The sequence below is a fragment of the Etheostoma cragini genome, chromosome 1, assembly GCF_013103735.1.
Source record: "Etheostoma cragini isolate CJK2018 chromosome 1, CSU_Ecrag_1.0, whole genome shotgun sequence".
Taxonomy (NCBI): Eukaryota; Metazoa; Chordata; class Actinopteri; order Perciformes; family Percidae; genus Etheostoma; species Etheostoma cragini.
In genome coordinates this window covers 5,186,737-5,211,180 of record NC_048407.1, presented here as the reverse complement: position 1 = coordinate 5,211,180, position 24,444 = coordinate 5,186,737, and the positions used below count along the sequence as shown (strand labels likewise).

The window sequence follows — 24,444 nt, the reverse complement described above, 5'->3', positions numbered from 1 at the left end:
GAAAACTCTTGTTCATTACATTTTACTTCATAATTGCAACGGAATGTGTTGTATTCATTGTTGCAAAACGTTCTGTATGTTTGTTACCATGACAACACCATTGATCTGAAGCTTGATGCTGTCACGTAAATAGTTTTCAAATCAGCAATAAATATAACAATTTTTGATCAACTCATATCAATTGCATGCTTAAATAACATACCGGTTAACATTTCAAGAGAGCCCGACCCACTTCCGATGTAAATCGGACCACTTCCGGTTTAGGCCCCGCCCAGTCCGAGTACGGTACGAACGATAATTCATGTGGTAAACAGATACAGATACAGATACAGATAATGCTGTACTCGCTCATCCCTACTTTCCATCTTTTCATTTATGTGCATCCATGTCCCAGAAATGCTTGTTACTAACCTAGCTCTGGGGAGTCATTCCCCGGAGTCCTTATGTTCTTTTTCCCCAGCATGTTCCCTTGGATCAGAGAGGCTTCAAAATCAGGGTAGCAGCTGGCGCCTTGGTCCCGCTCCATGTTCTGTGATGCCATGTTTAACTGCTACTCTGCAGTGCCCTGCTATGTCCTGCTACGTCCTGCTGTGCCTTGTAATGCCGCACAGCGTCCTGCTATGCCATGAACTACTACAAAATTCTAACCCCAACCGGCCCGTCAGACACCGCCTACCAAGAGCCTGGGTCTGACCGAGGTTTCTGCCTAAAAGGAAGGATTTTGTCCCAGGCGCAAACTTCAATGCTTTAAAGTCTTAAAGCATAATTTAGGTAAAATAAACACAAAAAGAGTTAAAATCGCAAGGCAAGTGACTTTCGTGATCTAATCCATAATCAAAACTAATCCTACTGTAGACTTCTTAACATTGAATGATTACACCTTTTGTGGAGTCATTCTGGTGCTTTATGCAGCTACAGTAGGCAGTGTTTTCCCATTGGGAACGTTCTCCAGGGAGTAAAAGAGTCCAGCAGTAGTCCGGAGCAGGCCTCGGGTCTCGTCTTTGCTGGATAAAGGACTACTGAAACACTAAAGAGAGCCACCGCCTTTTTTCCCTCCGCAGCCACTGAACAGCAGCATTACCTCACAATACAGAGATACACTCCTCTGTCTTAGTCCCACCACGCTGCGACAGCCTTCATGCATCTCGCCCTGACCTTTCTCCATCTTATCTGCTGTGTAAACGCTCAGATGAAAGAGAGGGAGTGACGGAGAAAGGCGACTTTGATAGAGAGAGCGGGAGACAGAAAGAGAGAGGGTTTTCCTGGCTGTGTGTCACCAAAAATAGGAAAATTGGCTTCCCCTGGGTCAGTGATGTCACTGCAGACCCTGTGGTGCCAAATAAAAAGGAATCTCATACTGGGGCTGCAAGTGTGTGTGAAGTATTTATGGAAAATAAAGTCAGAGAACCAAAGAACTGAGCTTTCTAAAGTGCTTTTAAATTGCGCCATTAGTCAAAACACATATTTATACTATTCAGAAAAACTGTTTTTATAGTAGAAGAGGTAACGCAGGCCCTGACTTTTTCTTGCCGTGTCAGTGAAACGCAGAGCACAGGAACAAACTCTAATTCCTCTGACAATGTTATTTATGCCTGGTCAACCAGAATTAACATTTCTGACATGCCTCTGCAGGTTCCATTTCACCCTGCCTCACAGACCCGGATCACTTGCTGACCTCGAACCTGGCAGAGCGAACCACTTTGCAAGCTTTAACCTTGTTACGTTGTGCCCCCATAGACGGGATCGATTTGTGTTTCTTGGACTGTTGCACCGCCTTGGAACTCAGTATTCTATCGCTTTCCTCTGCCTGCTGCCTCCAAAGAGACGGACTGATCAGCTGGAGAGGAATTAGACAAGTTAGCACGTCGCTAATAGGATAAAACCACCTTTTGTTGTCAGGCTCAGCCGGCTAACAGCCATCACAGACCTCCAACAGTAATAACATCGGCATGAGGAGAATCTGTCCAGCCAAGGCTTTTCTGGCCTGCCTGGCATTTTGTGTGAGTACTGCATAGTTCAGCATCAGCATCCTGTGTCCACTGACAACCCAGATGACCTGGGCGTGTACAGAATATTTCTCAATTTACCATGATTAGGACTAAACATGGTACTTACATCCCTGAGTGAAGGCTCCAGTGGTAATACTTTCTAATATGCAGAGGTGGGTAGAGTAGCCAAAAATTTGACTCAAGTAAAAGTACTGTTACTTCAGAATAATTTGACTCAAGTAAAAGTAAAAGTAGTCATCCAAATAATTACTTGAGTAAGAGTAAAAAAGTACTTGATGAAAAAACTACTCAAGTAGTGAGTAACTGTTGAGTAACGTCTGATTTATTTCTTAACACAAGCATCAATCAGACAGACAGAAATACAAAATAATCATATTTAGGAAAATTATAGTTCATCCAATCAATAAAATAAATTAAAATAAATTTATTAATTACAAATTAGCTTACTTGAGAGACTTGTCACATCAAATTTGGATGGATACTGCATGTGTAAAACATACTGTATGTAACCTAAAAGACAAACATCCACCTCTCTATGGCAAAAACTAAAACTACCGCTACGTCTCCTCAGCTTAGATGTTGAGTTTTTGAACGCTCACATGTCCGTTTGTTTGGTCGACACAGAAGACGCCGCATAACGGAGCTGCTGTTTCGCACTTTTCCTAAGGTAACCATGCTTTCACTATGAGGCCGAGCCGCCGAGGAGGGGGGGGGGTCCTCCTGGTCTGCGTTGCCTTGGCGACTTTTGATTCTGCGTCTTTGCAAGTATAGTGATTTAAAACTACTCCTAGAAGTAAAATTTTTTCAAAAACGTACTCAAGTAAATGTAACGGAGTAAATGTAACTCGTTACTACCCACCTCTGCTAATATGTCCCTCTTTATGAAGGGTTTATAATGGTTCAAAACTGCAAATGGCTTATTGGAAACTGGGCAACCCTGCATTATAGGGGTTCTTAATCTGGCTATTGGGACCCTTAATAGGGAAGGAAGATGCATTAAGGGATTGAAAGATTATTTATTTCAAGAAATGAAAAAAAGAAAACCATATTTACTGCTACACAAATTGTAGGTCTTTGACTTGACAACCCCCCCTTCCCCCCCCCCCCCATTCATGGAGGGATTATGCACTTAAAGAAACCCAAAATAGATTGGCAACATTAAAGCTGTGACTACAAATCTGATGGCTTATTAGCAAGTGAATAGGCTCGCATTGCCAGACCTATCTCCACAGCGCTGTGTACTAAGATTTGGCTACACCACAAAAACGTTCTGGGATTGGAGAAAAACAATGCTGGGGTTGGGTGCTAAACTCAACCAAGTGCACTCTTGGGTGGCGCTATGCTCCGGACACACTGACAGTGGCTCTGCAAAAACATTTCGAGAAGCAACTTGTTATGGAGGAACATGTGCACCCCACAAAAGACAATGCCACATAGAATATTAAATAAGTTAACTGTTGACACCACACAGTAATGTGAGCTATTTTATTAGCTGGAAACACGGGTCAACCTTATTTGTTTTTACCAGTGTATCGCCGTGTGAACTTTGTCCATAGCAATCCCACCAATCGGTTCCAAAACGTTCCAGTTAGTGCTGTAAACATAATCTTTGTAAATCTTTACTTTACAACACAGGTACATTCCAGGATTCCTGGTTGTTTGCATTTCTTTAAACCAATCACAATCGTCTTAGCTCTGGACGCAGCCACCGCTGCTCTGCAAAATATTCTTGGGAAGGAAATTGTTAAGGTGGAATATTTACACCCCGATAAAAGAAAACAACACATATAATAAAGTTAACTATTCACACAAAACAGTAACAAGAGCTATTTAAATTAGCATAATACATGGTTGAACCTCATTTGCTCTTACAAGTGCATCACCCTATTTAAAAGTTACTTAGTCCACAGCAATCCTATCAATCAGTTCTGATACCTTCCAGTTAGACAGCAAATGCTGTATTGTTACACGTATTCTTAGTACATCTTTACAATTATTCCCCTAAAGAACCAAGCAAGCGGGCATTGTTGCACCATCCACATTTCTTTCTTTTGAAAGGCGAGGGACATGCATCGGAACATACAGCAACTATCAAAGAACTGTAGGAAACCGGGTTCCTGTGTTAAAGTCCAATGCATTGTCCACCTATCCAATCCTCTCGACAAAGTTACAATGTTTTTGTGGTGTATAACATTGCCATGTCTTTGCTCTTGACAGACCATAGGGATCATTCAGACAGCTGCCAGAGGTCCTTGTCAGAGTAAATGTAAACATGAATATCATATCAGACATTTGACAAACGACAGATGGGCCTTTCTTTGAAGGATAGTCTAAGTTCACCATTAGTTCTGTTGACATGTGCAAAATCCAATGTTCTCAAAAAAAGACTTTCCAGTTTGGGTGATGTCCATTTTAATCAACCAGGTAGCCCAAATATGGTTTGTCTTGATCTATCTCTAAAGCATTAGTAAACAATTCATAAAAGGTTCCTTGTTACGAGGTGGGACATTTAGTTTTGTCTGTTTTGACAGTCGGACCATTTGGGGAGACCAAACAATTTACTGAAAAAAGGAGGATAAACTAAGAAACTCCTTCAGCACAGCTGTTTTTTTTATATTACATCCTACACATTGATACAAAGAGAGCTGGATATCCTGATTTAGGTTGATTAAAGATATGTTTAATTGAAGTTAGATTTGGAGAAGTTGTCCATTGTTTTTATTCTTGATTGATTCATTCTTTCGCCCCTTCATACATTTTTATTTATTGATTCATTCACTGTTTTATTTATTGATTCCATTATTCCATTTTTTCCTCCAGTAATCCCAAATTGCATCATAGATTTTCCTCTTTGTCTGAGAATCGTGAAACATGTACCAGTGCAAATCCTATTAGGTTGCTTCACACTTGATCTCCTGCAGAGTTTCAGAGCTGGTAAACACTTGCATCACTTTATTTAGTTGCAGGAGCTCATACAGAGTGAATATAGCCAACAGCATTAATCTCAGCTTGTGTACTGATATGGGAGTGTGTCTGATGGGATTAGAAAAAACTGCCTGCCTCCTTAGATGTATGAGAGTGTTGAATTCCGGATGCAGTCTTCTAAATATGAAGTCTGTTTCATGTTTTCTTAATTCACTGTGGGTGTGCCAATTCCTTGACTATGGATTTAATCTCAATCCATATTGTTAGGGCAAACTATCATGAAACCCATGAGCAAGGAGGGTTTACGATTCAGCCATGTTTGCTGGAAAACGTTCAGCTCCAGTTAAGAAATCAGAAAGAGGTTCATAGCAAAATGAGAAAGTGGACACTAGGGCATAGAAATGTCTCCCAAACCATTTGAGTCTCATCCCAAAGTCTGTGTTGAAATTTAAAAAGGACCACACGATGCATTTTAGGTCCTGAACCACAATTTATGAATATATTTTATTCCCAAAAGAAATGCATGCAAGTTTTGTATTTTTTTTTTTTCCCGGACATTTTAGGCCTTTCTTTTCATAGATCAGGGGGAAAGACACGCAGCAAATGGCCGCAGGTCGAGGAGTAAACCTCTATATATGGGCCCATGCTCTACAAGGTGAGCTACCCAGGCACCCACATGCAAGTTTTTGTTTGTGGATGCATTTATTTCTACAGTTCCAAGCTGCCATTTGTTTCCATTCATTTTATAAATGATAAATGAATTAATTAGCAATTTATAAAATTAATTAGCAATTTCTTGAAACTTTAATAATTTGAGCTTGGGGATGTCATCGCTGCTTTTTGCAGATTATGTGGTCCTGATGGCATCGTTGGCCTGTAACCTTAACACTCACTGGATCGGTTTGAAACCGTGTGAAGTGGCTGGGATGAGGATCAGCACCACTGAATCTGAAGCCGTGGTTCTTTGCAGGAAATCAACAGAGTGCATAAACCGCATACGGAATGGGTTGTTACCTCAAGTGAAGTACTTTGGAGTCTTTGGTCATGTACTGTTTACTATTCTTTTTATCCATGTTTTACTGTCTCTAGTACATGTTTTAATTTTTGGTGTGTTGCATGTTATCTGGTGGTCTACAAAGTTTTAAGGATGTCCTGCCTCTTAGATTGTAAACCTAGTTTACCCACGGGGACCAATAAAGTAACCTGAACCTGAGGTGAGAAAAGCTGGGTTATGACTGGAGGAACTAGATCGCAGGTACAGCGGCGGAAGATAGGGTGAGAAGCTCAGTCCTCCGTGAGGAACTCTGAGTAGAGCAGCTGCTTCTTTGTATCGAAAGGAGCCAGCTGAGTAGTAAGGGCATTGGGTAAGATTGACCCTGAGTTCCTCCCTAGGAAGCCGTTCAAGGCCTGTCCAGGTGGGAGGAGGCCTCGAGGAAGACCCTGGACTATGTTGAGAGATTGTATCTCCACCCTGGCCTGGAAACACCTTGGCATCCCCCAGTCAGACCTGGTTAATGTGGCTCGGGAAATGTAAGTTTGGGGCTCCTGCTGGAGCTACTGACCCCGCAACCCGACCCTGGATAAGCCAATGAAGATGGATGGATGAAACTGGAGTAATCGATAACGCGCAAAACAGAAGTAGCCTAGCGTGGTGAGACTGGTGGAAGTGGAAGTTACATAAGCATGGTGCGTTGTGCTGGCTGGAGAATGCCAGTTACGTCTACTCCCCTTGTCAGTCATCGTCTTTAACCGCCCCATGTGGGATAAATGGTTGTTAACGGTTCGTCTGGAACAGGATTTGCCAAAGTGGGGTCCAGGGACCCTAGGAATCCATACTTATCCATAAGTAACACAATTACAGAATGTATGACTATTGTGGTCATGGTTTTCTGACAGTTTCTGTAAAGAACATGGCAGCAGTGACCCAGGCTGCAGAAGTTCTTTTGCTGTTTCTTGCCAGCCTTATTTAGTTTTGTCCATGTAGTTGTTTTCCCCTCAGGAAACATCAATTCATCTCAGGGCACAAAAAACATTGTTCCTCTTTGGCTTAGCAATGTTAACGGTTGTGCTAGCCAGATTGCTCTGTGCTCCTATTGGTTAACATCCCACCCGCGGAAGAAATAAGTAAATCTAACAAGCCTTTGGTTGCTACAGGCAGAAATTGTAAAAACAACTGAGAAACCCTAAGGAATGGTGATTTAGGCGGCAACACGTTTCCTCAAAATTATATTTGCTTATGCAAAATAAATGGATATAACAATAGAAGAAAATGCCTCTTCTCAGCCCACAGAATGCATCCCTCAATTTTTCTTCATTTCTGTGAAGAGATGTGCTGCATCTAAACTAATTCTGCCACAAATTTACAATAACTGATTTATGGCTTCCAGTAGGCCTCCAGTTTGAACAGTGGCCAGACGGTCTTTTCTGTCAGCGTACATTGCTGCTCCACATTGCCAGGTTTCTCCCTCCTTAGCTTGGCGAGGACATCCAGTCCATCGGGTCAACAGACTCAAGTCCAAGCAAAGTTATGAGTCATTGGTGATTACGTTAAAGCACAGGTGTGAGTCATTTTGATTTCTAAAACTCCAGTTTTAAGTTATGAAATTGGTGACCCTTGTCTGGCTCAAGTGTCACTCAAGTTCACACTTCTGGAAAACTAATTGGATTATATGATTGACAAGTCAACTCTCAGAAAGAAAACAGGCATCTCATACTGGAATGTCACTTTGAGGAAAACACGGTTCAAATACAGTTACAAGAATGTTGTTTTCACCGTTGTGTAGATATAAAACTAGGATCTGCTGGACTGCTTTGACCTGTTAAGTCCGTCTCGATTATATGTCTGGCAAGTTGGACTCTGGACTCATTATAAACAATTAAGCTCATTCCCTGGCTGATTGCAGCGGAGGCCTCGCACTAGGAGACCTGGCCTCAAAATGCCACTGACAACTGTAAAAAACGTACTGTACCAGCCCTGAACAACATCACACTGCAGCCTTTATACACAACCATCAGCTGTTTATCATGCTTGGGAGAGCTGTGTTTACTCAGCACAGCCAATATGGTGAGCTGTGCACATGGTCCCTTAGCACACTTCACATCCGACGCGTCAATGACATCATGTATAGCAACAGGACAAATAATATAAAAGATGTAATGGGTCTGGAGGGAAGCTGTATTGAATCCCAGTGACGAAGTGGTTACTTAAGGCGGCCAAGAAGTGAAAAATCTCCTCGATCTTTTGCCTTAGCTCTTATCCGGTGTCTGTTTCCAGGATTTGGTCTTAAGACATTCTGCACGCTCTGTTCTTTAGTGATCTCGAAATTTAAACTCACAACCATTTGTACACATTGCTACGCAAGTGAAACACTGCAATTCGTATGCATTCCACGTAATTGCAGTTTCATGCATCACAGTGCCTGCTGCTGTCTGCTCTAGTCCACATAGGGAGGACGTCTGGGGGGATAGGTGGGTCTTAAAACACAGGGCTTTGTAGAAGTGGGGAAGCAGAGTTTGCGTCCCTGAAGAACTACAATTTTTTTCAACCTGGACACTATAACTCCATGTTTTTGTGTCTAAATGACTGATGGGAACAAAAATCTATGGCATTGGTCCATTAATCAATATCCCTGCAGTCGGCATCGGCAAAACAAGCTACAATGTGAGTTAATAGAGCAATTGTCCAGCTTATATTTACCTTCACAAGAGTGCTAATTTTGCCACTCACAGGCTCAGATTATTAGTCTAAGTGTCTGACAACATTATGCAAAGGATCCCTTCAGAGATAGACAATTAATACCTTTCTGTTAAACCAGAAACAGCTCTGAGGTCGCTAGCACTAACCCACCATACTCCATTTAAAGAAGCAATACTTTAGCGTGTATAGACTCAAAATATATTTACATGTACATTGGTAAACTATGTGTTTATTTCAACCAAATCTTGAGTTGTGATGGTTGCAAATGTGGAAAGACGACCCAAACGTCTTTCCATGGTCATGTTTTGTTTCTGTCGACTTTGAATGAAGTGTATTTAACAATGCTAAAATTACTGTTTATTTACATTAAGTCTGGTAGGTTTAACGAACACAATTTTGTAGCTTTTTTTATGTTTACTCATTTTACTGATTACTCTTTAACAGAAAGCTCGACCTCCTTAGAATTCCATCCCATAATGTTGTCAGACCTTTAGAATAATAATCTGAGTCAGTGGCAAAATGAGCACTTTTGTGAAGGTAAATACAAGCTGGACAACTGCTCACTATTATATTCAAAAAACATGGCAACACTAACAAGCCAAGACAGTATCCTGCCTAAAGATGACACATAGCAATTGGCATGTCAAACACAGGAACCTGTGTTTGAGGAGTTTCATGCATCTAATTTGGCTTCCAAATAATGACCATTGCTAATGCATATCTCATATCCCGTTATCAATAAGCTACAGTGTAGTTACAGTACATGCCAACATTTGCAATACAGAAACAGATGTCATATTTAGTTTTTTAATTGGAGATTATCTCATTTGGAAACAAAACAGCCTGTTCCCAATTTGAAACCATGATGTCGGCGTGGCTCCTAATGCAGAAAAAAATTCACTCATTACTCTCCTTGACGTTTGAGAGAAGACTTTAAGATCCAGTCTCTGTCTGAGAGATGGCGATTTAACTATGCAGTAGTGAAATACATATGGTTTAAATGGCAATGTACTGCAGGGTTGACAGGGTTATACATAGTTGGCGCTAAGTTGCAATGTCCATGGTGAGTGAATTCTGCTCAGGTCTCTGCAGCACTGAGGAAGAACGGATTCTGTCGCTGCTGAAAGTAGGATAGCACTGCTAAAAAACAATGACATTACAACATTGGTTGTTCCTCCACTAAATTCCTTTTAGCGCACTTTCAAAGAGAAACAATAAAAAAAATATTTTGATGCTCAGGGACAATGGTCTGCATGAAGGCTATTCAGTAAACAAAATGGAATTGTATTAGTGTACTGCATTGCCCTATAGCAAAGGGAAACTCAGAATTAGTATGGAGACTGGCACTGGTCATTTGTGTAAATGTCAAAAATGACCTTGCAAAAAAATGTGGCTTCATCCAGCATTGCGTTGCACTATTCTGACTCATCAGATGTAGAGTGTGGGGATGGAGCACTACAGTGCGTTTGAAACCAAGCCAACCAGCTGTGAGAGGAAGCTTGACCATAAAACTTTGAAAACCTTAAAAAGGCAAAGCTACAAGACAATGTGTACATCAACGATCATGCCATGGCTATAGTGATGTTGCTGTGTTCCCAGAGCAATTTAGGTAAAAGGTAACAGAACCAATAGGAATGATTGACACAGGTTCTTGTCTTTTTTTAAAGAAACCAATCTTGTTGATTGGTAGGGTGTAATCAAAATCTCATGCATGGAAATGCTATGCCCTGTAAACCCAACCAAGCACGCCTCCACAATGCTGGGTGACAGTATATTTCATTCTATTTCCACTTTTGCTCTACTGTAGGCCAAAACAGCACCATTGGGAAAACACAGGGCTGTGTTGGTGTGGGAGTTTTCATGAAATATGAACCAGAAGGTCAACGTTTAGTAAGAAGCATTGGTTTCAAGGCTAATCAGATGCTAAAACATTGCTGCCTCGATGATTGAACAATAAACCATCGCCCGTGAGCAGTCAGATGCTTGTAAAGGTCGTAAACAACAGTTTATCTAGATTACCTAAACCCCTTTATTCAAAGGGTGAAAACTGAAAGTGAGAACAGCTAAAATGCCAGTTATTAGTTATAAAAACCTTATTGCACAGTGCCAATGACAATACAGTGGGTCAAAAGTGAACCCAGATTTGTGTTTGTAAATTGTCATGGATGTTTGCAACAGAGAGTTTCTGTATTTATTTTAATGTTAATTTTGTTTGTCTTGCCTGGTGGAAGGTTTCCAACCTGTCTGATGATCTGACAACTGGACACACTCCTTTTAAACGACGTGACTCAGCTTCATTTTAACATCAGAACTAAACTAGATGGTGCTCTTGGTGAGAGGGGTGTTTCAGTGTGCTTTCAAGCCTTTGGTATACAGAGAGAGAGACATCTAGTGGGCTCAGATAATAAAGACAATGGTTCATGAAGGACATGGTGTTCCCTTAAGGATAGCGACGGTGTGGTGGTCCCTTTGGTGGATGGGCGTCTGTTGCGTGTGGACCATCATGTGATCATGTTTTAAGAACTATGTCACTTTACTAATATCTGTCTTTAGAAAGATGCCTGGGACTGACTCCGATTCTCCACTAGGCGCGTCTGTGCTACTTTACGGCTGTGCCTCTGTTTTGTTGCCGTGCACCGCCATACCAAACCGGGTGCGTCTCAGAAGCGGAGCGTCTTGCTGCCCGACTCGAAGACTTCATTGTCTCTATAGAACAGTCACATGTTTATTAAGCTACCTTCCAATCCAAGAACTCCTGCAATTAAACTCCATGTTTTGCCTTCTCCTTTCTGGAGTTGTCCTGATAAAAAAAAGATCTTTGATGTGGCATTATGTTTTTCAACCTACACACACGAGGAAGCTGTTGTCGTCCGTGGAGACACAGATTTCCGTGTAAAAATAGACCCAGCGCATATCTTTAGTAAAGCGGAGACCCGATGCACGCACGCTTCTGGGAAGCGCAGTGGCGTTGCTGGTGACATATCAAACGTTGAGATTGTTTCATTATTATTTGTTGTGGAAGGATACGTCTATGTTAGGGCTGCACAAAATGACAAAAATATGTGACATGACATAACAATATTACTTCTTGTCACAAGGTTCAGAGAATTGGAGGACCCGAATGCAGAGACAGCCAGCCAAAAATAATTTGAGAATGTAGATGAAGGAAAAGAACAGGATAACCGAAACTGGAACAGAGAGACAACGGGGTAGACTCCACACACAAACACCCAAAAAAATACAATGACCTTACAACAGACAACACAGAGAGGTGACGAGGTGAACAAGGTCAGATGACGATTAAAAAAAAAAAGATACAAAATGCAGTCCTAGTCTATATTTTTGTTATTGTCAACAAATCCCAAATGGAAACAGCAAAACCAACAATGTGTTAGACCACCTCTCAATATGTTCTGACTCCCCTACTCTGCCTGTGGCATTCAACCCCAATGTGATTGCTTCCCGCTGAAGCTTTCTTTACAAAACAACAACAAAAGAAGCAGCTTGCTTAGCTGCTTCCAGCTGTTTTAAAAAAAAGCACTGGGCTCATTACCTGGATGACAGGTGCCAAAGGAGCTCAGCATTCACACATGGACACACACTTGAACAGTTACACAACTAAAAACACACACACGCGCACAAAAGCACAGGCTTCTGTCCTAGTTCCCTTTGCCGCAGCCCTGCCGATGCCAACAGCTAAGACTGAACGACAGCTCAGGTCTCATCATGCTCTCTGCACACAGTTAGACACGTGCACATGCACATGCACATTTATCCCAAAGGTTGTTTGTGGAGTCTTGAAAAACACAATTTAATATTCACTGTGCTGCAGTGCTAGAAAATGAACGGAAAAAAAACCCAGGTCTTTACCATTCTGCCATACACAACTCATAAATCAAACAGGCAATTAAGCACTTTACACAAACACTGTAATTAATTTTCTGCTTGGTAATCAACATTTAATCCCTGGTTTCTTGCAGGAAAGCTCCTATATCCAGTCCCCCCATAACCCGAGGTTCAAACTGCCAAAGTGTAATTCTTTTGGAAAGGCAGCCGTCATCTTCACAGCGGGGTGGGGTTGACCACTGACTCCTTCAGCATGGCTCAGCGCTGAACCGAGAGCCGAGAAGCAGCACAGGGATTTGTGGTTTTGTGAGATGAGGATCCTCTCTGACATCCTGATCTGACACCCTGGCTAGTTCGGTTTATCATTCTCCCCTTGGAGACGTATCAAGTCCAATTATCCATATTGAGTACAACACTGACTCTTAGATGAACCACACAAGCTTGTACGAGCAACATGAAGCGGATGTCGAGGCTTTCAGTTGGAAATCTGCTCACATTCAGGCAGAATCCAAACAAAGGAATCCCAAAAAACGGAATAACGAAGTATTAGGAACACAAAGACCAATGGGGTAGACGACACTCACACAGAGAGTTATTTCAAGACACTTTACACATAGAATAGGTCTAGACCACACTCTATAATTTACAAGGATCCAACAAATCTAGTAATTAACCCAAGACTAAGCAGTGTGACAGTGGTGAGGAAAGACTCCCAACAACACACAAGGGAAACACACACACACTAAATACACAAAGTAACAAGAGGCAGGTGTCTGGGTGGGCTGGGAAACAGGTGAAATACATCAGGCAATCACAAGAGCGGGAAAACTGAAAGACAGGAAGTAAAACAAGACACGACAAGACAGAAAACTAGTCAAATAAAACGGAAACTGGAGCCAACACTGAAAAACAGATCAAAAAACAGAGATGCTTCTTACTACAATAGGATTAGGTCTGGGTACTGGTACAAATAACCCAGTACCAAGTAGTAGCAAAACTTGGCCAGTCAAACGATACCCAAAATCAATCCTTTTTGTAACCAGATCTAGAAAAGACCGTCTGTGAGAATGGTTTTGCTCCCAGCCAATCACTGGAAGCGTTCAATTCAATGCGACGTGTGATTGGCCCACTACCGCAGGGTCTAAAATACAGCAGACAGTCTGTGGTGTGGTGAAGTCGAGCGTGGTGTATTAGCTGGAGTTGACAGAAAATTAAACTTCCCCTCGGGAAAGGGGAATTTGGGGTTCCCTGCTGGAGCTTCTACCCCCGCGACCCCACACGGGAGAAGCGGATGAGGATGGATGGATGAATGACAGAAAATTTGTTGATACAACGCTGATCAAGTCTACGAGCTTCACAAAACTCTCTCTTTTCACTCAATGGCGTCTCGTTTCACTCAGTGGCTGTACTGATAGGAAAAGACCCACATTTTCAGCAGAAGAACCAAAACCCCCCAAAAAAGAAAGGGGCCGACAGTAAAAACAAACAAAGAAAACCATAGGTGTGGCTTATTTTTTTCCCCTAGTTGGAAAACACTAAAAAAGAGTAGGGACTGAGGTCAGACACTGGATGTCGCCTTACTGCTCTTGAACTGGTTAGTAATGGGTTTTGTAACATATTAGGAGTAGCTATTATTACTTTTTCATTTACTCCACCTAAATAATGTGCTACAATAACTGAAAAAAGCCCCTTCAGCTATTGCCTGTGTCACAAAGCTGCAACCAGCCTCCCATATCTATGCCTGCTGTAAGACCGTATGCGTACCACCCACACTACTGCTGGCACATCCCCTACTTCCAAAGTGTTTCAATTTCTCTAACGCAGTCGCTGGAGAGCTTTTCATTTATTTACATATTTTGCCACTAAAATTAGCATCGCACATGGGGCCTTTCTTCTCACCAGGCCATTCCTTTATTTCCATTTGCAAAGCACTGTTCAGATATCAACAACCTGCGAAATGGCAATTTTGCTCTTCATTGACTTTTAATTATATTTCAGCTCCTAAGCAGCAAACAATCTGTTCATACCTGCCTGAGGAAATTAGCATGGGGCACTTGACTTTGAATATTGAATGTGTGTGTTTGTGTGTGTCTGTGTCTGAGAGAGAGAGAGAGAGAGAGAGAGAGGGGAAGTTAAGGCTACTAAAGCTGGTTATTGGAGCCTATCAAGGGATGTAACAATATTTGTCCATTAAATTGAGATGTGAGAGAGCAGTGACTAAACAGTGAATCATCACATATGCAGCCATTCACGTTCTGCATGCGTCCACTTAATTCTGGCACATAAATGGATGGTGCAGGTTTGATGACGACAATAAGTTTTCCTTTGGGGTATGTAACGCAGAGCTGACAGGTAGATGCTGGGGTGGAGATGGGGCATGTTTATATGGCATGTTTATATGCATAGCTCTTTTATTAAACAAAGGCAATTCAAAGTGCTTTACACAATGCGTTAAAAACAGCCAAACTAAAGAGAAAAACATCCCAAAAAACATTGTTTTTTCCTCATGAGAGGCTAAGTGATGAGGATTCATAGTAAAACACAGTCAGAGATGTATTTCGGTCCAAAACCATTGAGAGATTTATAGACAAGCTGCAGTAATTTATATTAATAATAATTTCTCTGGCACACTGGAAGCCAGAGCAGAGACCTGAGAACTGGTGGGATGTGTTCACAGGAGTTGAGCAGTTGCATTCTGAACAAGCTGAAGTCGTTTGATTTGACATGGCGTTTAACATATACATGTAACTCCAATTCATGATGGCACCAAGATTTCTCATTTGGTTTTGACGCACAGAAAATTGAGATAAGTGTTAACTTGGCCTTCTTTGTTTTGCGCCGAAGACTATTATCTTTAGTTTGTCTTGTTGTTTTTTTTCTGTCAATTTAGCTGGAGAAGGCACATGCTGGAGGGCTCTAGGGTCACTTAAACTGCCGGGCCTTGTTAGTGTCCACAAGCATCTGTGCTTGGCTGATCTTCAATATAGTTTATTTTAACCTGCCTACCTGACTAATCTAACTAATTACGCCCATATGGGACAATTTCGCACCTTGCAATATATGTCCAGTGTTAATTCAGGATCCATAGTATCCAGATCCATGAAATAACTGGTCTTTAAAAATAAAGATCTGCCTGCCTGGGAATTTAACATAGGGGGGTGTATATTTATGCCAGCTGTATTTTACAAACATTTATTTATTTACAATACATTATTCTTTCACAAAGAAAATTGGTGTCCTTAAAAGGTTGGATTTTCCTAAATTCTTTTAAAAAAGGCATTAAGATCAATTTTCAAAAGATGTTTTTTTATTCCTCCTTTAGCATGGTTGTGCAAACTTTCTCAAGCCACTGTAGAAAGAGAGCATGTGGCTGTGAGGTGGGGGATGAGTGTGCGTTGCAAAATTGTCATACTGTATGCTGACATTAATTATTAATTCTTAGATCCGTGAGGGTGAAACAAGATGAACTTCTTTGTATGAATGCACTGGCAAACAAAAAGAGGTTCATTGTTGTGCCTAAGTTAAAGAAAAAGAATTGGAATTAAAAAAATGTATTCTCTGAATTTGGTTTGTCTCCACTTCATAAAAACACATAAACACGCATGCAGTTTGATATACCGTAGGTAGGTACATTACTGATACAATACACATACACACACAGAATAATGCAGGTATTATAACAAGCATTTCCTGCTGGGAAACATCTTATTTTTGGTTTGTTTTTAAATTGGCCTGACAGTGATCATTTCATCCAGTCACTAATAGAGCTGCTGCATTTTAGCTGGTCCAGACCATCCAGGCTTCTAGGCAGTGGTCCGTCAGAGCTACACAACGTGTCAGGGCTTCAGAGAATTACTGACACAAGAAATACCTCTGAGCTGTCAGACAAGATGTTATAAAAAACTACAATACAAAAGGAAAACTGGAGAAAGCTGCTTCAGACAAGGTCCAGCTTTTATGTCATGCCTGGGTATTAAGACTGATAAGACGTGGGTAAAACAGTGTCAAACAAAGCAAATCCAGAATCTTGGGACTCCTCCAGATTATTTGTGAAAATGATGTCTCAATTCCGTTTGGGGACAAGGATTTGCTTTTCCAACAAAAAATGACTTCTGACCTGTTCTTCAACAGTTGCTAGGTCTATCTAAAATTTTCATGGTAGATCCTCCAACAGTGACTTCTACGTTCACCGAGGAGATTCTACCTTCACTGAAGTGTGTAAGGAAATTGTCACTGAAGCTACGATGTCTCTGTGTATCATCACCTATAATGTAACATCACTCAAATGAGCAGCGGATCTCGCCTGTTCTTTGCTTATATGCTGAAAACACTCCACTGGATAAATCACATCAGGTAAGATAACGTTACATGGGATGTAGAACAGAGTTAAGCCAGCTAGCTGGCAAGTTGAGCATCAAGCTAGGAGACGCAAATTGTGTGAGACGAGAGATTTAGTTCACTGACCGGTTTCACACAACACTAAGTAATACTATGACAAGCCTATGGCTAACGGAGACATTCTCCAATTAAAGAATTCTCTTTTAAATTGTAGAACACCATATTTGTAATCCAAGGTTCAATTCAAATGAGATCAAAAAATAATTTTCCTCTGCCCGTTCACTACTGTCGATATTTATCCAGGATTAAGATCCCATGATGTCCACTGGAAAGGGCGTGACTTCAGCTCTCTATAGTCGTGCAAGAGAAAACTCAGATTGGACGGATAGTCTAGCTAGCAGTCAACACTAGTCCTCATAAATCCACTGAATTTAACACAAAGAAAGCAGAAGGAAACAGACAATACATGCATCCGGCGGAATTTCCTGTGGAATTTCCAGAGCAAGCCATCTTTCTTCCATCGAGGAATGCTGTGTGGACCAGACCCTCCGCAGCAGCGCTGTGGAGGAGGTGGGAGGTGAAAGACGCCCCGGTTGTTTAAAACATGGCCACGTAGTTCGAAGCTACCAAGCTAGCAAATGCTGGGCTAAGAAGAAGGCCCATTTCAAATTTTTAAATTGTTACAGAATGTAAAAACCACACATAAACTGACTCAGACAAGCACAGATGGTTGCGTACACTAACAAGGCATGTCAGTTTAAGTGGCCCTAGAGGCCACCCACCAGCACCCGTCATCAGTCAGGAACAAACATTTACTGAGAGTCCTGTTTCTCTGAGCGCTGCTCTGGGTATGTGGGGCTCGGCCAATAAAATCCCCGGCCGCTAATTTGTTCCGCAATAATTCTCAAGGCCTGGGAAGGAAACGTAAACTGTATTTGTGAGAAATAGGGGGCTCTCGCAGTAAATCACTTGTCTGCTCTCAAGTTGCTTTTGGGCAAGCATGTGACTCAGCCGCACTTACAGCAACTGGTGCAGGACGCTTTTTCAAACGTAGCACTCTCATAAACCAGATTGTCAATAATCATTCTAAAAAACTCTACAGGAGCGCTGGCTGTTTTTATCGTAACTCTTGGCAAAGCAAGAAGTGTATTTTTCTCTTCTCACTGACAGTGGAGGCAGATATGAGTTATTTTGTGTTCTCTTCTGTGTTTGCCAGGAGCAGATGGTCTCTGACGTCCCTGTGAGAAACAAGATTTAGATCCAGAACCCTAATATATTGTTTTTTTATTTCTCTCTTTGACAGAGACATTTATGAATTTGATAAAACGTTCTTCAAATGAGAAGGTGAAGGAATGACTGCAACAAAAGGCTGTAAAATCCGATGCAGCTTATTATGAATCATTTAATTAGTAATTTCAGCCTTGACTAGCGTTTAACATGAATCTCTTTGTGATATCCTCTCATTTAATTGGTTTACATATATTCTTATCCTGTGGAAAAATTTTCTAAGGCCATGGCAATACTGATTCATTTGTAGATACGATTTGTGAATGCTATTTGTATTGTCAGTGCAGATGGACTGAAAGCAATGTTGACATGTCAAATAGGGTCCATCACTGATACAGGCTTTGCATCAATTCCTAACAGCTTGTTATAGTGAAACATCAATTATTGTACCAAAACTACACAATTATCATGTGTCAGAACAAATTTGTCTGCAGAATATAGTCACAATAAATGCATGGGTTCACCATGTTGACTGCAATGGGCTCTGAATACCATTGTTATTACACAGGCTACAGGAGACAGTATTTATCCTATGTAAGTAGTGAAAAAGGATGACATTATGTGAGCAGCAACTGTCTTGTTAGATCCTAGCAGAGATGGAATTGGATCATTTTGGCCAAGCCAGGTCGGTTTTACATAACGCTCAGTTGACATGCAATCAATAATTAAGCTGCAAATTAATTCCCAACCAATGGGCTAAATTATTGTACCAATACAATTAATCCTACTCCTTACTTTTCGTTTTGGGGGTTGAAAAACCACAAAACTGGTCCTTTCAACAGTAAGGAGGTGGATTACAATGGATTTTGACCAGTTTATATTGACGCCGTTTCATTTGTGGGATTACTCCGGTGCCACCGGAAATTCTGCTAGATATCCCTTATTTTCGGCCGGATGTCCATTACCTTCCACTTCCTTTCTGTTGGCGTTCTGAACTCCGGTGGTTCCCCTATGCGTCGGTTCACCGCCCCTCGCCATAGTGTCGTAACCGACGCAGTGTCTCGTTCCCCTATCTCGGAGAACAAGGGTTACATACGTAACCCGAGACGTTCCCCTTCGAGGGGAACTCGAACTGCGTCGGTTACGACACTATGAGGGACGGTGAACCGACGCAGTGTCTCGTTCCCCTATCTCGGGGAACAAGGGTTACATACGTAACCCGAGACGATTTCTGAGGACTGAGGTCAATCCAGACAGTAGCTATAGATAACAATAGCTAGACTATCTGTCCAATTGGAGTTTTCATTTGCACTAATTTGCACAAAAAACTACTTTTGAAAAACATACACTAGTACTAGATCAGTTCTGACTGATACACCCAAACAAAACACTGGAAAGGGGCTGTCAGAAACTATTAAGAGTGTGCCAAAACACAGCATTCATCTACTGGCCGACTCGTCTGCTTTTGATCTGAATACATTTCCAGTGAGTCTCATTCATTTTCTTTTCAAAACCCAATTTCTGTCTGCCAAATTTGGCCTTCGTACCTTCCTCTCCAGTGAATGATTGGAGTCATGACTGTGTGAGCAATGCCAATACATTGCACTCCTGATAGAAGAACTGAACTTGACTTTTACATAACTCTTTTTTTCCCTCTCCTTTAGAAATTGCTTTGTGTTTTGATGACAACTCCACACACTGATGCACATTGGCAAAAATAATTTGCATTTGGGAGTTCCAACAAGGACATAGACATAAGTGAAAAAGTGAGATGAGATCAGCATATTTGATGAATTTGAATATTTGCATATAAAACAGATAATATTCAAGAGCAAAGCATATCTTTGTCAAATCTGTATTGCATCTGAAATCTCTCCACCGCCAACCAACAATTTATGTTTACTAGAGCTGCAAAGAATAATTGTTTAGTTGTTAACTTCAAAATTAATCTTCAACTTTTTTAATAATTTAATTCATTGGTTTGAGTAATGTTTTAAGAAAACAAGTCAAAAATCTAAGATTCTGGCTTCATAAATTTGACTATTTTGTTTCTTTAATCCTATGTTACAGTAAACTGAATAGCTTTGAATTGAGGATAAAATAAGACACTTGATGATGTCATCTTGGGCTTTAGGAAACACCGATAAACATTTTTCAGCATTTTCTGACCTTTTACAAACCAAACTACTTCATTAATCAACAACAAAAATAATCGTTAGTTGCAGCCCTGCTTACTATTCCTGATTTCGTGACATTACATGTAACAAAAACAAGCTCTAGCACAATCAAATAATTTAGATTAGGTGGCAAAAGGCTGACCTTTTTATCTAGGCAGCAGCCATCCAAATCTCACCATAGCTTCCAGTTTCAGTCTGTGCTTGATATGCAGCCAGTGATTCCCAACCAGGGGTACGTGTTCCCCAGGGGGGATTTCTGCAGTTGCCAGGGGATACGTAGAAAGATCATATAGTAGCTGAACTAATATGAAAAAAAATATGATTTGATTGATTTATTATATCCCCATGTCACAACAACATTAAGTCAACTTTAACATCTTAACACTACATGTTGCAGTTATGTAAGTTTGTAAAAACTAGCTAGCAAGCGGGCAAAAAGGCTAAGCTAATAGTAATGAATAAAAGCTAGAAATAACTAGCTAAAACTAATGCCCAAACAGTTTAAATGATTAGTTAAAAGTAATAGAGAAATGGTAAAAAATAGCTTAAAGTTGAAATAGTTAGCTAACGATTAAAATTGTTAGCTAACGGTTAAAATAGTTAGCTAATTATCGAAATAGTTAGCTAAAAGTAGTCGATAAATGGTTAAACATTCAGCTTCACTCCAAGTAGTAGTAGCCTAGTAGTATTTCGATTGCTGATCAAATTTACTGCATATTGCCAGTTCAGTTGTATAAAATAAAGAAAAAAATATAAACAGAAATAAATGAATAGAAATAAATATCCACTTTTATATAATGAATAGTGTAATACAGGACTGTAGGGTACTTCTGACAAAAATGGTTGGAAACTACTGCCCTAACCCATCAATGTTAAGACTTTGAGCCCCAAATGGCCAGAACACACACACACCCACGCACCCATGTACCACACAGAATATAACACTTGCGTACGCTTGCAACCCCCCCCCCCCCCCCACACACACACATACACACACATATACACACGAACGAATAAAACATGTAAATGTAATCCAGTTGGTTGAGATTCTAATGATTCCTTTCAACTGCATAATTATTACTTTGCATTTCATTTCTGCATATTTGGAGCACTTTATTATAGATGAAAGTAACATTCAGCATGTTATAAATAGTCCTCTTTTTCCTCAGACTAAGGAACTTATTAAGCATTCTGTTGTTTCCTGCAAGAAGCTGTCAACCATTTTTAAGAGCACCAGTGACACTCGCTTCAAAATCAGAAAGAGAAAGTCCTGCGGGGGGCCCCCCACATTCATTGTATTTTTTTTCGGGGGGGGGGGGGGTCTTTGTTATGAGTACCGACGATGAAGTAAACATCAAAAGACTGCAGACAGAGAGGGAAAGGCATGAAAACGGCAAAGGAGAGACGCAGGGGGGAAAGAAGGAAACCGAGGAGCAGGATAAAAGGTGAGAGGAAGGAAGAGAGAAGTGAGTGATCGAGGGACAACAATAGTATGAATGGAGGAAATGAGTCCAGGGGCCTGCTGGGATAATGATGACGAAGCTGAGGGACCCTGCATAGTCCTGCTCTCTCTAATGAAGCTCACAATACACACACACATACATGTGTGTGTTACTTTACTTGTGAGGACCCTTGTGGACTAATTTAACCCCTTACCATTTACATGTGGAACCCTTATTGTAAAAGAAATTCTAGTCTGCTCTCATTTCATCAAAAAGTGCCTCTCTGTGTATAAGTTGGTCATCCTTATGATCATAAAAATGAGTCATGAAGCCACACATAATATGAAGAGGAGGAGAAATCAGTTGGCACAAAACCATCTGAGTGATTTCGTAATCACTGCAAAACAAAAGCAAAATAGGATTTATTTCTCTGTTCTTACTGTACAATGACCGCCACAGAGCTTGTATCAGCGGTAGGTGGTGGCTCAGTTACCCAAAAATAGGCTTGGGGACTAGGCACCACAAGCCGCTGGTTGTTTCGACGGCCATAACGGTTAAATTTCGTCCACAAATTATGAGTGTTTTGCCGCAATCAAACTTAAGATTATGTTTGGAATGGTTCATCACAGGCTCAAATATGAAGTGTAATGCCCCGCCCATTTCTATCACATAAGGTAATTGTTATGCATTGCTCACGGGTTGCTCTGAACTGTCATGACCAGGGATAAACCCATGTAGACTGGTTTGTTTTGGATTTCCAAAAGAAGTGTTAACCCTGAGCAGACCACCCTGGCCCAACCCTGGTTGGTGGTGTGAAAGAGGTATTAGAGTACAAATTTAACAAATGAGACGCAACATTCTTATAAACTAGCTTTAGGGGTGCTGGTATGGACATTGCTCAGAGCCAGGCCAAGGTAGCTATTTCCGCCTGCTTTTAGTCTTTATGCTGAGCTAGGCTAACCATGGCCTAACTCCAACTCTGTATTTATGCACAGATTTAAGATTGGTTTTGATCTCCCCATCTCACTGTTATGACACTCTTAAAACACAGAAGCACACATGCGCACAAACCTTTAGCAGGTGTGCTGGCTTGTAGAGAGACAAAAAATAAGACCAACTCACAACACAACTGTGCACAAGCTTTAACTGTCAACAGCCCTTATCCTGTCTCTGGGGTTGTTCAGTCATATTACATTTTGCTCTGGAATAATAAAGGAAGGAAGTTCAAGCACATGCACGCTCGCCCTCATCACCCTCCCATCCACTAACCCAAACAGCACCAATAAGGAGTGAGATCACTGTGGATTAGTTCAACTTACAATCCATCAAGGGCCAACGCAGGTCAGTAGGCACTTTGATCGCAGAAATGGAATGGAAACCCATTTACATTCAAGTGTCCTATACAAAGAAAAGATTTAGGGCACATGCGCACTCGCCGTTAGTTCTCTGGACTGGCTGGTCGGACATTACACCGTTAGGGAGCAGCGGCCCAGGCCCGCGTTGGAACACTCAAGGCACACAGCCACAATGATTGATTAGTTGATTTTATTAGACCATTTCGTTATAAGATATGATACAGCTTTGTACCATACAATACAAAGTCAGGATAGCACAGTAAAGCCCTCAGACTTATTTCCATGGTGGTCCTTTGGGGGGAGAAGGGAATAGTGCTGCTTTTAATTTTTCACAAACAAACATTAAGTCTTATATTCAAATGCCTTTTTTGTCTTTTTATTTTAAATAATATTATCACATCTAATTATCATCATCATCATTATTTCATATGCACTGACTGACCGAAGAAAACGCTAAGTTCAACTGGTCAGGAAACTGTCATTTAATGTAACGCCCTGCAATGGATGTAAGCGGAGGTGGATGGCCTCCAACAAACTGAATCACCGCAGGAATGTTCCAGCTACTAGCTATTATGGGATCTGAAGGCGGAGGAAAGTAGTGTGTGTGTGTGTGTGTGTGTGCGTGTGAGAGAGAGGCGGTGGGGGTGAAAAGGTTGAGAAATGTAGCTCAATGTAAATTCTTTCAGGAAGACCTAACTTTTAATCAGTGTAGTCCTAAATAAATTCAGCTGTTATCCTAATAAATGTATATGTTTAAATATGTATTTATATGCAAGTAGTCTCTCCTCATTTAAATATTGCTCAGTGTAAATTCTTTTAGGAAGACCCAATTTAATCAATTCTTTCTACCTAAATGGAATCGGCTGGTGGAGGCGTTCAGCTTCCTGCTTATCCAATCAGAATCATACACAAATAGCAAAGGCCAATGACAGAGTCACAACCCTGCTTTAAAAAATCAGTTTCTTCCTGTGCTTTTCAGCTGTCGTTGCAGGTATAGAGGGCATGTAAAAGGAGAAGATGAAGAATCAAGTTGACTCAAATAGGCCAGATGAGAGAAACTAACTGGATTCATATAGCATTGATCATGGCGAGAGTTTCTGTAATAACACATTATCATAGTGCGTTTGCGTCCGACATGGCCATCAGCTACTTGATAATAGTATGCACGTGTAGCCACGCTCACTTAAACCAATCTGTTGGACTAAAAGCATAAGCTGGTGTGCTTCCAGGGCAAGGATACTTGTGTCTGAATCATCTGTAGTCGTAAACAAACAGCCAGTGGGAAAAAGACATTGCCTGTGCAGGGCATAAGCATTAAGCATTTTGTATGGAACCTAAACAAACAGCTATTTCCCATGAACAGCTTCACTTGCAAGGACAGGAGGACCAACCAATGCCCCCTTTGATCAGACATGTTTGTTTATGTGA

At 41.1% G+C, this 24,444-nt stretch overlaps 1 protein-coding gene and 1 long non-coding RNA gene across 3 annotated transcripts in view; both read right to left on the bottom strand.

Annotated features, from left to right (window-relative positions):
• adamtsl3 (ADAMTS-like 3) overlaps positions 1-24,444 on the bottom strand; it is a 211,393-nt gene that overhangs the window by 110,185 nt on the left and 76,764 nt on the right. The window lies entirely within an intron of this gene.
• Positions 6,043-24,176, bottom strand: LOC117942688. Its single transcript, XR_004656193.1, has 3 exons — positions 24,167-24,176; positions 12,718-12,723; positions 6,043-6,143 (listed from the first exon to the last, which is right to left on the bottom strand). It is a non-coding gene; the product is annotated as an uncharacterized LOC117942688 (long non-coding RNA).